We start from the raw sequence: 11,741 nt of genomic DNA, 5'->3' as shown, positions 1-11,741 counted from the left end.
TAAAAATTTTTCAGCTTTTGCGAGTTGCTTTTTTAACATTTGTTTGTAGAGATGCATTTTTCAACGCGACGCTCCTCAACACACTCATGCTGTTAAGGGATTCACTCGTGTTGTGTTGTGTCACTGCCATATATACCTCTTGCTGGCCACATCGATGTTTCGAGAATACCCAATCTGGTAACTTCGCGATAAGTCCTCTCTGGGGCTGAATCACCGCATACGTGATCGAGTACTCTTTTGTATGACGTAATCTTATTCACGTCACGTATCGAATGGATGGTAACACATCCATCCACACATCCGAAAGTTGTTATATCGAAATTTTTCAAATGGCTACCGATTATTTTTTGCATTAGAGTTAATTTGAACATATATTTGTGGCAAAATAAAACAACAGAAATGACAATTAACATCTAGCCGGCTTTTGTAAAAAATATGAATTTATTGAAATTTTTGGAAACAAACGTGAATTTATAAATAAAAAAAAGCATGGTAACATTGCTTTCGTATTCGCAGAGAAATTATAGAATTGGAGAGCCAGACTGTGTACCAAATGAAGTACGGAACATGATTTTTTAGCCATTCTTGGTTTACACGTGATAAAGCGCGGTGCCGAGTCTTGTTGCTACGTCCACGGTCCGCTAGCCCACGGCTCCAAAACAGCGACCAAGCTGTTTTAACGATAATAAATTGCTTTTACTTTAATTGATATGACATGATTTGAGGAAATTTTCAAAGGGCTCATGCCCGCCACGGTACCACCAAAGCTGCAATTGGCCGTTTCTTACATTTCTCCACGATTTGGCCTCATTTTTTCTCGAGATGTTGCCTACCCTTAGCTACAATTTGGATTTTTTTGCCAAATTTGGATGGTCATGAATTGAGTCTATCAACCTTTTGTAGACCACTTATTTTGCATTCATTATTCCTAAATATGAAAAAGTATGATCATTTATTTATTTCATTTTATAATTACACTTACAAACTTAAATTTTTACTTTTATTTTAACTATTTATATCAAGTAACAATTCTATTCGATTGCTCCAGAGCTCACGAGCGGATTTCGAACAGCTGATACTCGATTATGCTCTCGTTAACGAATGCCATAATCTCGAATGTCGAATGTGCTTATTCTCTAACGAATGCGGTAATGCCAAAACAAACAAGTAAAAAGGCGTTAAGTTCGGCCGGACCGAACTTTGGATACCCACCACCTCGGGTATATATGTAAACCACCGTTCACCAAAATCTGGTAAAAATTGCATACCTTATGTCCCATAGCAGTTATATCGAAATAAGTTCCGATTTGGTCCAAATACTAATAAGTACAAGTCATTGTTCAATTGTGTACAACAAAATTTTGATCTTTTCAGTAGCTATATCTAAAAATAAACCAATCTGAACCATATATAACATAGATGTCGAAAAGCCTAACTAAGTCACTGTGTAAAATTTCAGTGAAATCGGATTATAAATGCGCCTTTTAGGGGCCAATACTTTAAATCCAAATCTGAACCGATCAGGTTCAGAAAGAAGACGTCGAAGGTAACTCACTGTCCCAAATTTCAGCAAAATCAGATAATAAATGTGGCTTTTATGGGCCTAAGACCCTAAATCGGAGGATCGGTCTATATGGCAGCTATATCCAAATCTGAACCGATCTGAGCCAAATTGACGAAGGATATTGAAGGGCCTAACACAACTCACTGTCCCAAATTTCAGCAAAATCTGATAATAAATGTGGCATTTATGGGCCTAAGACCCTAAATCGGCCGATCGGTCTATATGAAGATATAGTCCGATATTGCCTATCTTCGAACTTAACCTGCTTATGGACAAAAAAAGAATTTGTGCAAAATTTCAGCTCAATATCTCTATTTTTAAAGACTGTAGCGTGATTTCAACAGACAGACGGACGGACATGTCTAGATCGTCTTAGATTTTTGCGCTGATCAAGAATATATATACTTTATAGGGTCAGAAATGGATATTTCGATGTGTTGCGAACGGAATGACAAAATGAATATATCCCCATCCTTCGGTGGTGGGTATAATAATGATATTTATTTGAATCGATAGTACGGTCCACATAATTTAATGTTTGGAGATTATTTCATGCAAATGTTGACCGTGAGTGAGCCTCAAATGGTCCATCCGCTTCGTCCAATACTCTTTCCAACATTTCGGCCGGTATCTCACGAATATATGTCAATTGAGGCGGGCTTGCCTGTATAGACATGAGCTTTAACATAGCCCCACAAAAAATAGTCTAAAGGTGTTAAATCGCAAGATCTAGGCGGCCAATTGATCAGTCCTGAAATAAAATGTTCACCCAACTCGCCTCTCAATAAGTCCATTGTAACGCATGCTGGTGGAATGTGGCACTGTGTTGTTAAAACCACATGTCATTCAAGTCAAGCTCTTGCATTTTCAAATTCAGTTTTCAAGCGTTGTTCGTTTGCAAGACTTCATGGTTAAATTATAGACTAAACTGAAGATGTTTGACTGTGAAACAAAACACGAAACGTTCGCCAGCTGTTTAAACCAGTGTTGCCGTAAAGATAATAGCTTAAAAAAATCACCCTTTATATATTATTTAACTGCCTAGAGTTATTAGAGTTATAAAGGCAATTTTGTGGTACATATCACGGTTAGACGCCTGAATGGACTTAAATGAAATTGGCATCAATCGAAAGATATTTTTCCAGAGAAGCGACGAATATACGAGTATATCAAAATTAATTTTTCTTAAAGATAAGCCATGAAAATTATGTATTAATCTTATATATAACAAGTAAAAACGTGCTAAGTTCGGCCGGGCCGAATCTTATATACCCTCCACCATGGATTGCATTTGTCGAGTTCTTTTCCCGGCATCTCTTCTTATGCAAAAAAGGATATAAGAAAAGATTTGCTCTGCTATTAGAGCGATATCGATTTATGGTCCGGTTTGGACCACAATTAAATTATATGTGAGAATTGCGCCCTTTGGGGGCTCAAGAAGTAAAATAGAGAGATCGATTTATATAGGAGCTGTATCGGGTTATAGACCGATTCAGACCATAATACACACGTATGCTGATGGTCATGCGAGAATCTGTCGGAGAAAATTTCAGGCAAATCGGATAATAATTGCGACCTCTAGAGGCTCAAAAAGTCAAGACCCATGATCGGTTTATTTGGCAGCTATATCAGGTTATGAACCGATTTGAACCATACTTGGTACAGTTGTTGTATATTATAACAAAACACGTCGTGCAAAATTTCATTCCAATCGGATAAGAATCGCGTACTCCAGAGGCTCAAGAAATCAAGACCCAAGATCGGTTTATATGGCAGCTTTATCAAAACATGGACCGATATGGCCCATTTACATATCAATATATGGACCGATATGGCCCATTTACAATACCAACTGACCTACACTAATAAGAAGTATTTGTGCAAAATTTCATTTCGAGTATTTCGAGTAGTTACAAACAGAATGTCGAAATTAGTATACCCCCCATCCTATAGTGGAGGGTATAAAAATCAATTAGTAACCTACAAACAAAAGTTTGGTATCCACCCAAAAACCTACCAAATATATGTATACACCAATCACGACAATATGGGACTCAAATGAAAGTATTTAATATTAGAAAATGCATATCCAATTGTGGGATCAATTGTTTGGGGGACCACCCCAATGCCCAAAACACCCCTAAATCTGACTTATTTATCGACCATGGCAATATAGGACTCAAATGAAAGGTATTTGCGAATAAAATGCGAATCTGATATTCAAATTTGGGACAAAGTTTCTGGGGGTCCACTCCTTTCATCCCTTATTTACTGACCATGGCAATATGGGGCTTAAATAAGAGGTATTTGAGTGTAGAACACTAATCTGATATCCAGATGTGGGACCAAGTGTTTGAGGGGCAGCCCATCCCCCATAACATCCCCCAAAGAAGACAAATTTACGACCAAAGCAATATGGGGCTCAAATGAAAGGTCTTTGGGAGTAAAGCACGAATCTGATATCAATGTTCAAGAAAAGTGTCTATGTGGCCACCCCACCCCCATAACACCACTCAAATAGAAAGTTTTTGCTGACCATTGCAATAGGACATATTTGCTGGCTTTTTCAATAAGGGTTTTAAGTGAATGGTATTTGAGATTAGAAAACGAATTTGATATCCAATTTTGAGGCCAATGGCAATATGGGGTTCAAATATATGAGAATAGAGCACGTTACTGATTTATATTGAGGGATTAGTGATTAGGGGACCAACCATTCCCAAAACATCCCTAAATCGGGCATATTTACCAACCAAGTCAATGTGGGGCTTAAATGAAAGGTATTGGGGACAGGGCAAGAATTGATACCCACTTTCGGGACCAATTTTTTGGGGTTCTACCCCTTTCCCAAAATACCCCACAAACAGCTATTTGTTACTGACCATCCTAATATGGGGCTTAAATAAAGGTATTTGGGAGTTGAATACTTATATTGTTGAACTGCTTGTCTAGCGATATACTATTTTCGTAGCATGGCATTTCACTAAAAGCTCTTTAATTGTCGAAAATAAATATTCATAGGAAAATTTTTTCCCATGTAAAGTAAAAGAAGGCGGAGCGGGCCCGGTTCAGCTAGTTTTCAATAAAAGAAAGAGTATACTAAAAGAGGTCACTATTGGGGTGCGGGTGCGTGGTTGTGTAATGCGTGTGGACTTACTATATACGAATATTTTACTATGTACGGAAATAATTATTCACTTTTTCATCAAAAACAAGTACAAATTTTGTTAGGTTCTCTCGGTTGAAATATCCCACCATAGAAGGTTTGCATAAGTTTTTCTGTTTTATTGAGAGTAAAGTTTTTAGAATTGGTATATGTATTCATAGGTATCAAAATATGTGGTTCATATTTTTATATACTTAGACCCATATGTATAAAGAGAGGTCCTTTATCATTGAGCTTAAATTAGAATCGGACAACACTATTGTTATGCAAAAAGTCTTCCGCATGTTCCTTAATGGAATATTCGTGCATAACATTGCACCATTCCAATCCAGACATTAATTATTTAAAAATACTTGGTGCCACAAACCATAAGTCGCTTTTCGGTAGCACTCAAGTTCAAGTTCTAGCTCCATAAAAGTAACTTTAGAAAAAGCAGCGTATCAGGCAGACCCCCGCTGCATTCATGACGGCGGAGTATAAGCAAATCACTATGCTACTCACTAAAGTAGTTCTACCCAAGAACGATCCGGTAGATTCAGCCACCTAAACTCCTTTTGGCAAGGGAAAACGACAACGAGCAGGACGTGTGTCACGAATACAAGCGGGGGCAACAATTAATCTATTTATCTGTCCACCAGACCATTCTTGAAGCTTCTCATTTAAGACAACGATTGTTGGATGAAGACCAAAAGTTGTTTTCACAAGACAGAAATGTCGTGACATTTGTAAACTTTTTTAATAACCTTTATGACTTCTTTTTGCTTATATTTACACTTTATGTTCTTTTTCCAAAAAATTTTAGTCAAATCTTTAGCCAAAATAAATCAGCTCAAGCAAAACAGCTGTTTTTCGCAATTTCCTAAATTCGAAATACCCTCTCCCATTTTGTTATCTCCCCATTCAATCAGCATAGTAGGATTTTAGTCAAGGGAGAAATTAATTCCCCGGGAGTTTATTCCCACAACAACTTACAAATTTCTTTCAAATTTTCATATGTATAATTAAAATTATCTGCTGATTGCGTCTATCAATCTTATACATATATCTATTTATCAACATTATTTCTAGGAATACATATATAAAAATTATCCTAAACGAATGTGTTGTAAATAATTTAAATGACATTAATACAACAAAAGCAATTTAATGAACTTGTCGTTTGTATTACATTTCTTCCAATGTACGCAATACACAAATAGAAGGTAACGTACACGCATAAAAAATATCATAAAATGTCCCCGCGCGGGATAACTATGAGCATCAGACAGGCTAGAACTTTGAGCTCCAATCTGTGTGGTGTTCTTATCGTGTCCCCACGAGAGGCTTAGCTGGGAGCCACCGGGCGCGTCCATAGGTTGCGGATATTGGAATGCTCCTTACATAGTAGCTGCAACGGCAGTCGCAGACAATCAGATGTATCGAGTGGAAAGTCTTAGTAAGAGGCCGAGTGGCTCCGGCTCTTGCTTTATTACTGAGTGCCTATAATACTCGATAGGATAAGGCGAGGTATTGGCGCCTTTATCTGACCAACGGCCATCAGTTTCTGCGGCGATCGGTCGTATAGACCGGAACGAGCTTGCTCGCATATAAGAACCTGACGAGGATCGCCACTTCCACATGGAAATGTGGCTAAAACAATCTGTTCGCCTCCATAATCGGTCGGTGTCGGCGATGTGTATGGGTACATTTCCGATCTTGCTCTGGCCTTACATCACTACGGGAGTATAGTCATACTGAATATGTTGCAAAGTGCTGTGCGAAAGTAGACAGCAGTGGGTCACAAGCGTCGTCGTCGTCGCCTTCTGTGCCCTCGTCGTCGGACTATGTGACCCCCCCGACCTCTCCCGTGCAGCAATATACGCAAAAGCAGCATCCCAGCATGACCAAGGCCAGTGCCTGGCAATACTCAATTCATTTTTACAATTGAATTGCAACGGTCTCCGTGGCAAGATCGACGAGATTGTAGATTTTATGAGTCAGAAGAAAATATTGGTTGCAGTGATCCAGGAGACAAAGCTGACCAATAACTGCAGCTTGCACAGTTATCACGGATACAATGTGCTATGTAAGGATAGCTCAAGGAATGGAGGTGGGGGATTGGCCTTCGTGATATACCATTCTGTGCAATATAGACCCATCTTGCCTGCATTTGGCGCTAGTGACCCCTACATGGAGTGCATGGGAATAGCAGTCAGGTCCGGTACAGCCGATATAGAGATATACAACGTGTAGCTGTATACGGTTGGTAGCTGTGTCCCAATTAATGGCCAAGCTTACAACCCCGACATAAGTGGTCTACTATTTGGCCATAATCGCATTACGTTTCATGGCATTCTCCCCTAGATAACGACCAGCGGGGCATAGCTTTGGCATAGCAGATTGAAGGTTCCACGTTTTGCACGGTGAATGAGGATACCCCACTAGGGCTACCAGAAGGTGTAGCAGCTCGCGTGAGTGTGACGTATTCTGAAACAGGGAGTTCTCCAAGGTGATATCTCCGGCATTGTTTAACCTCTACCTATCCACCATTCCACCCCCACTAGACGGCATAGAGATCATATGCAGACACTTGTACGATCACGGCAACAGGCCCCACCCATAGTTGGCATTTGCGATGGGTTGAACGTCTACCTCAATGAACTTGCCTCTTATTTCGCTGCTAGAAATCTGAAGATATCTGCCACCAAATCTTCAGCCACATTGTTCACTATAAATACCCTTGAGGTGAAAGCCGAGCTGACTGAATGTTGATGGAGAAATGATTCCGACCATCAAGTGTCCCAAAATACTTGGCATTTGACAGCTCTTACACATTATCCCCACATGCCACAGCAATTTGCGATAAAGTCAAAAGTAGAAACAATGTCCTCAGGTCACTTGCCGGCAGCACTTGGGGTGCAGACAAAGAAACCTTGTTGACCACGTCTTGTCAGCTCTGTGATATTCAGAACCCTCCGAACGATTTAGGCAACACTGCGTTTGTGCAACGCTGTGCAGTCATATTTGAAACGAACCGCCTAGAAGAAGAGGAGTTCTGCGAAGAGAGCCGAGTCATGAACAAATTTGCTTGCTCATTGTGAAATTTAATTATCTTAATTTTATTAACTTAATCTTAAATAAAAGCCATTCGTTTCATTATTTGTGCGAAGCCTTATCCCACTCGGACTATCCTGTGACATCTCAGAAGTGGGATAAATTTTCCAAAAGAAGTGTCACGAGTATTTATCGAGAAAAACATAGAAAATATTCGCAGCTTTACCTTGAAGCAATTGCAGGCGAAATACAGGGAGCTGGGTATTTCAACGTCTGGAAATAAGAATTAGCTAATCCAGAGAATTGAAAATGATGGAGTATAAAGATTTCACAATGCAGGTGACATGGTGAAACTAGGGATCTAAAAGTCGAGTTTCGACTAATCGATTAATACACTTTTTTGTGGAGATTTGTCGAATAATCGACTTTAAAGTCAAAAAAAGTCAAAAAGTTGAATAAATAATAAATAATAAAGTCAAAAGGTCAAAATAGACTTAGTTTCAATTCGATTTTTGTCGCCGACTGCTTCGAAAATTTTTGTATTGTAGTTATGGTTGCAATAGGTATAAATGTGATCGTTATAGGGAAAAAATATCAAAATAACTCAAAATGGAACGTTTAAAAATCAAAAATGGATCTATAGGGAAAATATGGGTATCAGCTTAGGCCAAGACAAATGTTAGCCCCCCAGAAATTTGAAGCAAAATTTTTAATTTTTATACCCTCCACCATAGGAGGGGGGTATACTAATTTCGTCATTCTATTTGTAACTACTCGAAATATTCGTCTGAGACCCCATAAAGTATATATATTCTTGATCGTCGCGACTTTTTAAGTCGATCTAGCCATGTCCGTCTGTCTGTCGAAAGCACGCTAACTTCCGAAGGAGTAAAGCTAGCCGATTGAAATTTTGCACAAATACTTCTTATTAGTGTAGGTCGGTTGGTATTGTTAATGGGCCATATCGGTCCATGTTTTGATATAGCTGCCATATAAACCGATCTTGGGTCTTGACTTCTTGAGCCTCTAGAGTGCGCAATTCTTATCCGATTGGAATGAAATTTTGCACGACGTGTTTTGTTATGATATCCAACAGCTGTGCCAAGTATGGTTCAAATCGGTTCATAACCTGTTATAGCTGCCATATAAACCGATCTTGGGTCTTGACTTCATGAGCCTCTAGAGGTCGCAATTCTTATCCGATTGGAATGAAGTTTTGCACGAAGTGTTTTGTTATGATATCCAACAACTGTGCTAAGTATGGTTTAAATCGGTTTATAACCTGATATAGCTGCTATATAAACCGATCCTGGGTCTTGACTTCTTGAGCCTCTAGAGTGCGCAATTCTTATTCGATTTGAATGAATTTTTGCACGAATTATTTTGTTATGATATCCAACAACTGTGACAAGTATGGTTCAAATCGGTTCATAACCTGATATAGCTGCCATATAAACATATCTGGGATCTTGACTTCTTGAGCCTCTAGAGGTCGGAATTATTATCTGATTTGCCTGAAATTTTGTACGACGGATCCTCTCATGACCATCAACATACGTGTTTATTATGGTTTGAATCGGTCTATAGCCCGATACAGCTCCCATATAAATCGATCTCTCTATTTTACTTCTTGAGTCCCCAAAGGGCGCAATTATTATACGAATTGGCTGACATTTTGCACAGGTCTCCAACATATAATTTTATTGTGGTCCAAACCGGACCATATCTTGATATCGCTCTAATAGCAGAGCAAATTTTTCTTATATCATTTTTTGCCTAAGAAGAGATGACGGGAAAAGAACTCGACAAATGCGATCCATGGTGGAGGGTATATAAGATTCGGCCCGGCCGAACTTAGCACGTTTTACTTTTTTTATTTCAACGTATTCATTATTTCACAAAAAAATTAAAATTGTGCTTATCGTTCCCGAATCATGTGAATCCACCACCATGGATTTAGACAACAAAACTTAGTTTAAGGCGACATGTGTACAAATTTAAGCTTCTTGTACGAGCCTAATCGGGAGATCGGTTTATATGAATGCCATTGGCGTAGCTTGGGGTCCCGGGGGAAGCTAAGCCCAGAAAATCAGTAGCCCCCACAACTTTCTTCATCATATATATTTTTATAACCACCACCATAGGATAGGGGGTATATTCATATTGCGATATTGAGCTGAAATTTGGTACACATACGTCATCTTGAACGGACCAAATCGGACCATATTTGGATATAGCTGCTACATAGATCGCTCTGCCGATTAAATGTCTGAAAACCATAAAAGCTTTTTTTTTATCAGATTTCGCTGAAATTTGAAACAGTGAGTAGTTTTAGGCCTCCCGACATCCGACCCAAATATGGTTCAGATCAGACTATATGTAGATATAGCTGCCATATAGACCGATTTGCCAGTTAAGGGTCTACGGCTCATAAAAGCTGCATTTAGTACCAGATTTCGCTGAAATTTGAAACAGTGAGTAATTTTAAGCCTCCCGACATCCGACCCAAATATGGCTTAGATATGGCTGCCATATAGACCGATCTGCCTATAAAGGGTCTAAAGCCCGTGAAAGCGTTATTTATTACCCGATTTCGCTGAAATTTTAACCAGTGATTTGTTTTAAGTCTCCCGAAATCCGACCTTAGTATGGTTCATATGGGACTATATTAATATATAGCAACCATATAGACCGATCTGCCGATAAAGGGTCTGGAACCCATAAAAGCTGTATTTTTACCCGATATAGCTGATATTTGAAACAGTGAGTTGTCTTAAGCCTCCCGTCATCCGACCCAAACATGGTTTAGATCGGACTATATTTCGATATAACTTCCATATAGACCGATCTGCCGATTAAGAGGCTGAGCTCATAAAAGCTGCATTTATTTCCCGATTTCGCTGTGTGATTAATTTTAAGTCTGCCGATATCCGACCTGAATATGGTTCAGATCGGACTATATTTAGATATAGCTGTCATTTAGATCGATATGCCGATTAAGGGACTGACGCCCATAAAAGTTTAATTAATACCCGATTTCGTTGCATTTTGAAATAGTGAGCCATCTGACTCAAATATGAATCGGATCAGACTTTACAGATATAGCTGTCATATAAACCGATCTTCTAATTAAGGGTCTTAATTCCAAAAAGCGGCTTTCTTGCCTGATTTCGGTGAAACTGTTATTTGTATATAAGTTATCGGGATCTGAATAAAATATGATCAAGCCAGCCCCTATTTAGATGAATATAGTAGTAGAGTTATAATAAAATAGGATGATTTTCACATCCTTGGGTAGCAAAAGTTAGGCACGGCCGCGTTTTTACCTTGTTTTAATTTAATATACACTTTTTTATATCTAACTTAACCAAGGAGTAAAAAATCATACCCCAATGTGAAATTTCGATTCCGAAAGTAAACAATAGTGAAGAAAAAGTGAATGCGAGAGATATTAATTGTGGTTCAGAACTCACAAAGTACCAGTACTCAAATTTAATGAGTTTGGTAAAGTCAAATAAAGGAAATTTTTTTGAAAATGGGAACTTATTTCGCCGCTTGGACGTTGGGATTATTATTATTTATTATTATTATTTTATTTATTTGATGAATACCTACACAACAAGATAAAAAATCTTATAATTATAGTGCAGGCTTATAAGAACAGTCATATATCCTTTGAAAAAAATAATAATAAAAATAATATAAAAATTTTAAGGAAATATAAAAGAAATGTAAAAAAATTTTTGAATATTAATGATGGAAATACAAATTATTGAGAAAAATAATAAATTAAAATAGTTTTCACTTTAAGGAAGAAGTTAACAATGTTTAAAAGGAGAGAAAAACAATTTTTGAATAATTAGTTACTAAGAAGAATAAAAAGTCTTTTCTTAAAGTCTGACGCGTTGCTGATGTTTTGGATTTCGTGGGGAATGGTATTCCAAAGACGTATGGTACTCGTATAAAATTGCCATTTAG

General features: G+C 38.2%; 1 long non-coding RNA gene across 1 annotated transcript; it reads right to left on the bottom strand.

Moving 5' to 3' along the window:
• Positions 1 to 400: 400 nt before the first annotated feature.
• Positions 401 to 8,137, bottom strand: LOC106094709 (uncharacterized). Its single transcript, XR_001222610.2, has 2 exons — positions 7,990 to 8,137; positions 401 to 928 (listed from the first exon to the last, which is right to left on the bottom strand). It is a non-coding gene; the product is annotated as an uncharacterized LOC106094709 (long non-coding RNA).
• Between the last annotated feature and the right edge of the window lie 3,604 nt (positions 8,138 to 11,741).

Source organism: Stomoxys calcitrans, chromosome 1 (genome assembly GCF_963082655.1).
Source record: "Stomoxys calcitrans chromosome 1, idStoCalc2.1, whole genome shotgun sequence".
Taxonomy (NCBI): Eukaryota; Metazoa; Arthropoda; class Insecta; order Diptera; family Muscidae; genus Stomoxys; species Stomoxys calcitrans.
Note: the sequence above shows the minus strand (reverse complement) of the source record. Positions and strands in the feature narration are given on the sequence as shown.